We start from the raw sequence: 6,134 nt of genomic DNA on the forward strand, positions 1-6,134 counted from the left end.
TGGCTATTAAGGAGATGATTGGAGGTGGTGAAGCAAAAGAAGTTAAAGTTGGTTTGGTGGCGCTCTGGAGAATGCTTGACTGAGTTGATTTGGAAGCTGCCACTAACGACATTTATGAAAATATGGAGTGATCAGATCAATGAACAAAAATGGTTACTGTGGCGTAACAAAAAAGATCATAGGAATTCAATATGGAATTTCGTGAGAATTTTCCACACATGGCGCCACTCTGTCGGTGTGGAACGTGAAATTGGAGATGTGCTAATGAAAATCGTCATGAAATTTCTCTGGTACGACGATGGGAGTCTCTGAAAGATGGAGATGGGGTGTACCTGCAAAGTTAGTACTCCATCGTCGAAGTCAGCGAGGTCCGAGAAGTAAAACTTGCAAGAATGAACGAAGGGTACCTTGATGTGACACGTCGTCACACTTATATATGAACAACGATTAAAACCACTTCCACTGAACGCGACATGGAATGCAAGAGACTATTAGATTGACTCTAACAGCTGAGATGAACATATTATCTTACTGCAATCCGCAACTTCATAATAAAGATATATGTGTTCGTCTATCCTAAATGAAGATATTCTAGATTGAGCTCTACGAATCGTCTATCCTAAATGAAGATATTCTAGATTGAGCTCTACGAATTGAACTGGTCCAACCGTTTAACTAACCCAAAAATAAATTATGTTACATTCTATCGAAACTATCCGGTTTTATTTTAAAAATAAAACAAAAATAATTGTAATAGAAAAACTTTGTCAAAGTTTCTCAATAATTAGCTTATTTTATCATTTAAAATAATGGAGAGACTTAATTTAAATTTTTTGAAACACTAATGTGTTTTAAAAAACTTAAACTTTAAATTTTCTGAAACATTTTGAAGAATTCAAACTTTAAATGTACCAAAATACAATTATGCTTTGAAAAACTTAATTTAAAGTTCCTGAAATAGATTTGGACTCAAATCACTTATAATGTCCTTAACAAAAAAAATTAAAACCCACAAACTTTGCCATTAATTTTTTCATAGAGGAATAAAGGATATTTTGTATAGTTAATGTGTTTTGTGGAGGCATATGCATAAATATAGAGGCTTGAAATCAAATTCTCTCATATTAGGTGTATCTGGCAAATCAACGTCCAAGTCCTTGAAAAACATAGAACATCACATATAGAAAAATAAAATAGAGTGCTAAGTAGATGTTAGATAATACTACTATGAGATATGTAAATATCATTGTTGAAGAAAAAAAAAAAAAATTCTTTTGTCATAATCATTATCAATCGCTATAGGTGAAACCGTGAAAGCAGTAACAAGAGTTAATGTTATCCCCATTAGTCATTAAATATTCTTCTCATGAATTGCCACATTATTCCCCTAATAACAAGAGATCTGACAAAAACGTTTGCAAGTTACGAAGAGTTTCTGTTGATTGGCTATTTAAATATCAGAGGGGTCCATAGCTCAGTGGTAGAGCATTTGACTGCAGATCAAGAGGTCACCGGTTCGAACCCGGTTGGGCCCTCTCTCTCTTTTTGTTTATTTAAACAATAAAGAATGTTTGATTACCGGTTTTTTTAATTCTGTCATATTATGTTGATTTTGTTTTATATTGCAAAATAAATTCTTCTGTCATATTCATAAAACTGTGCCCGATTAAATGACATATAATACAAAACCAAAAATAAAATTTGAAAATAATAATGCATGATCAAGTTTATTTTTATATATTTAATAGAATGTTTGAACTTTGAAGCTCGAGGTTATACACTCCATAAATATATTCAAGAGGGTATTATAAATCTCATATGAATAATTTATATGAACCTTTTAAAAAATCCTTCAATTTTTTTTTAATTCTGTCATATTAAGCTGATTTTGTTTTATGTTGAAAATTATTTTTTATATCACTTCAATTATTATTATTATTATTATTATTATTATTATTATTATTATTATTATTATTATTATTATTATTATTTTTATTATTATTATTATTATTATTATTATTATTATTATTATTATAATCTTAAAGGTGAGAGTTCAATTAAATTTCTCACTCACACACCACTAAAATTTACCTTTAAATTAAATCTATATATCTTCAATATTTATCAGGGTGCAGTTACCGTGCATAGATAAAAATCTATGCACCATGCATAGATTATTATGGACCATTGGATCATTGGATCAAATTCTAGACATCAATTGTTATTATTTAATACTCAATACTCACCACTCAATACTCAATACTGAATTAAAAACATGATCCAAGTAGACTTATGCATGGTGCATAAGTAAAATCCTTATGCATATTATCCAAATCCCACATTATCATATTTGATTCCTTTCTATTCTTTTTTTTTTCTTAAGAGATTTTTATTCTCTCTTTAATTAAGTTGTTTTGTTTTTCCATCATCATCAGACAATTTTTTTTTTTTTTTTTATAAAAACTCTTTATTTTTCTATTCGATAATTTATTCTATATTCACTTATGAAAATTTAAAGAGATTTTTTCCTCAAATCAAAATGGTACAAAAAGAATTAAAATTCATTTAAAAAGGAAGAAAAATCTTATTACACTAAATGAAGTCGACTATATGGCTCAACTTGTGTCATAATATTCTATCCAAGATTATACTTCTATCCAAATTGTTAAACTCGAGATCTTTCTTAATAATTTCTTTTACAATTTTTCTAGGTCTTCTTCTACCTGTAACTATTTGACTCCTCTTCATCTGATGTACTCTCTTTACCAAATAATTTATAGGTCTTTTATTTTAATGTCTGAACCACCTATGTCTATTTTCCACCACCTTTTCATTTATAAGTTCTACCCGAAAACTCTTTTTAATCTTGTCATTTCTAATCTTACATTGTCTAGTCTTACCACAAATTCAACACAACATCCTTATCTTTTTGTTAAACTTACATTCCATATACTTTGTCTTACTTCTGCTTAGGTGAAATCCATGTATTTTAAAACTTGTCTCAAAGTCTCCAACCTCTCATTTAAATCCTCCTTCGACTTTTCAAATATGACTATATCATCTCTAAAAAGCATGCATCTCGGTGCTAATTATTGAATGTGTTTTGTGAAAAAACAAAATAATGAAAAAATTACCTCAAGCGTCTTTTCACATTATGACTAAATTAGTGCATTATATTGTGATTGACTTTACCTCTCTTTTCAATTATGGCTTTTTTAGATGATGAAATACTTCCTTTTTTTGTTTTGTCCTTCCAACTTTTAGATTTAAAAGTAGTAATGGTTCACCTTCATATGACTTTTTTTTTGAGTTTTTGTTCTAGCTTGATATCTTGATGCACCATATCATCTACTTCCGCATAATAATGTAGCTCCAATAAGTCATTTATATCACGATAACAAATATAGTCATTGTTGCTTCATTATCTTCCTCCATATTGACTCTTATCTTTTCAACTTTCATCTCCTTGCAATATTCATCAACACTTTTAGAATTTTGAGTGAGTCTCTATAATTTATTTTGCAAGTCTCTGATAATAGAAAGACACAAATCTTCTACTCATAATTATTTTCATCTCCTTCCAAGTGTTGATGGTTGGTTTTCCATATTTTTTCCTTTTTTTGTAAACTCAATGACAACAACATGCACTTTTTGATCATTAGTATAAGTGCTAGAGGCTAAATTTTGTTCAATTTTGTTTTTCACTCTAAATAAGTCTCTAGATCATTTTTTCCTAAAAAGGTTGGAACTTTAATTTTTATCTCACTGAAATCTTTTCTCTCTAGGCTTTCTCTCTCCCTATCTCCTTAATCTTTCCTCGTCATCATTATTATATTTTTAAGTTTTCTAATTGTACAATCCTCACATATATTTCCTGTTTGTTCTCTCATTATCTTTCTTACGAGAGCTTCCAACAATAATTTATTAGCTTATATTGGACGAGGGCAACCATCATCACCTGAACAAATCATAACCTGAACAAATCATCACCTGAACATGACATGGTTAATCACAAATTAATAATAACAGTAATGATAGTGATAATAATAATAATAAACTTTTTTTTATAATACACACTCTTGTTTTTTTTTCACTTAATTGCTCTTTTTAGTTCTTTAAAAAAACCAAACTCAATCACACAAGAATTTTTTTTAAATAGTGAATACTCAAAATAATGAAAATGAAAGAAAAAGAGAAATAAAACAAAGAAACAAATGGAAAATTTTAACAACCGAACTTAAAAAAAAAATAGAATGTGACGACAAATAAAAATTTTATGAATAATTCTAAGCTTTAACACAATTTGACTTTTTTTCTATAATATATGTTCTTGGCTATCCGCAAGATCCAGAAGACGAAGTTCCAATGATAAAGTAGCGAGTTACAAAACGCATAACATATACTTTTCTCTCTGCGTAGTAGGCCATCCTTCATGTGAATAATGTGCTAAACGCCAAGATTAATCCAATGGATGACCATATTCCACACTCATTTTCACTCTCTTACTGACTTGATTGTTGAAGTGCTAACTTGTCCGATCAACCCCATCTCCACTGAATCGGAAGCTTCGAACCATCACAACAAATCGTGAATCCATTTTTTCCGTTCAACTATAGTTCATGGGCAGAACATTGGCGCCGTCTGCGAAAACTGACTTTGGATTCCTACGATTATCCCTAATTGAACTTCTCTTGATTCAATCAAATATCCTTTCTTAAAAATCCATATGCCCTTAAATCAAAGTGCATATCTCCATTTCTTGATCACTTTCATTAGATTAAGATTAAAACTCTCCTTCAAATACTCCATAAGATCCATCGACGACCGCGACTTTTATAGCTATTTGTTCCACAATCCATCAATAAGACCCTGGTGTCGCTGAGGCAGCTAAGAATCATTCACCTTGTCCAAAAGAGACGAATGATCAAGTCCTGGAGATTGCTCCACCTGTTCTTCTACCTCACGATCATATCCAAACGAGGAAAAATCAAGGACCATTTTAACACCCATAAATTCCTTGGATCCACATCCGAACTTCACCAAGGTGAACCTTCGTTCATGACTCCTCCATTGCCTATAACGATCAGGCAAGGAATTTTTCCTATCTTTCATCTGCTACAAGCTAACCTTGGCTCTTTGGGATCCAACGACTTACTAACTAGTGCCTACCATATCGTACAACATAAAAACTCTCAGGCCATATTGAAGAGATCTATCCGGATTGAATAAAGCTCACACAATGCAAATTTGAGGAAAAACATGGTACAAGAGGCGACTTTGAATAAAACTGCAATCCTTGAACCAAGAAGAGATCCATAAGTCACCAACTCATCAACGACACGAGCACCAAACTTTTTACCCTAATATTAAAGGAGAAAGAGGTAGTTATACTCCTCTTAAAGTTTGTCATCCTAGAAGGAGGGAAATATATGAGGAAGATGCTGTCGTCTAGACGTGAAAGAAAAATCCCATGTCCGCTTGCACCAAAGATAGAAGAATCCCAAAGTCACTAGAGAATCCGCCGAAGCTCTAGAGCTATAGCGGAACTGGAGATCCAGGTGAACATGTCGAACATGTAGACAACCTACTAGAATAATATCATGATGACAGAGCTGTGAAGTGCAAGCTCTTTGCACAAAACGTGACCGAATCAGTTGTAGCCTGATAGAAGTCCCTTCTGAATGAAATCACTTACTCTTGGTCAAACTTGTGTGAAGCTTTCACTAACCACTTTAGTGCTAGAAATAGTTAACTAACTACCATTGACGTGTTTAGCGGAATAATGCAGGGTAAGAAAGAAACTTTGCACGAATACATTGACCGCTTCACCAAAGTGGTTGTGGTTGTGGGAGGCTCGAATGAAAGTCTAAAGTGTTGGATTGTTAAAAAGGTCTTATAACAAGATAGTGAGTTCCGAGAAAAGTTGGGGCACAAAGAGGCCCACAATCTGAAATATTTGTTAAGTAGGACGTAACCCTACATCAATTAAAAATTCTTGGAAGACGGGGTATCCAAGTATCAGGAAGTGAAAAATCTAACTAACCATTAGATAAAGACGGCGGGTAGTCCAAAGAAGAAAGTTATCACGGAGTTTAAAAAGGTTAGGCTAAGGAAACAATATCCAATCAAGGAGT

The 6,134-nt window shown here is 32.0% G+C and overlaps 1 non-coding gene across 1 annotated transcript; it reads left to right on the top strand.

The window, feature by feature from the left end:
- The first annotated feature begins 1,463 nt into the window (after positions 1-1,463).
- On the top strand, positions 1,464-1,535 carry TRNAC-GCA (transfer RNA cysteine (anticodon GCA)). Its single transcript has one exon. It is a non-coding gene; the product is annotated as a tRNA-Cys (tRNA).
- The last annotated feature ends 4,599 nt before the right edge of the window (positions 1,536-6,134 follow it).

The sequence above is a fragment of the Vicia villosa genome, linkage group LG4, assembly GCF_029867415.1.
Source record: "Vicia villosa cultivar HV-30 ecotype Madison, WI linkage group LG4, Vvil1.0, whole genome shotgun sequence".
In the NCBI taxonomy this organism is placed as follows: Eukaryota; Viridiplantae; Streptophyta; class Magnoliopsida; order Fabales; family Fabaceae; genus Vicia; species Vicia villosa.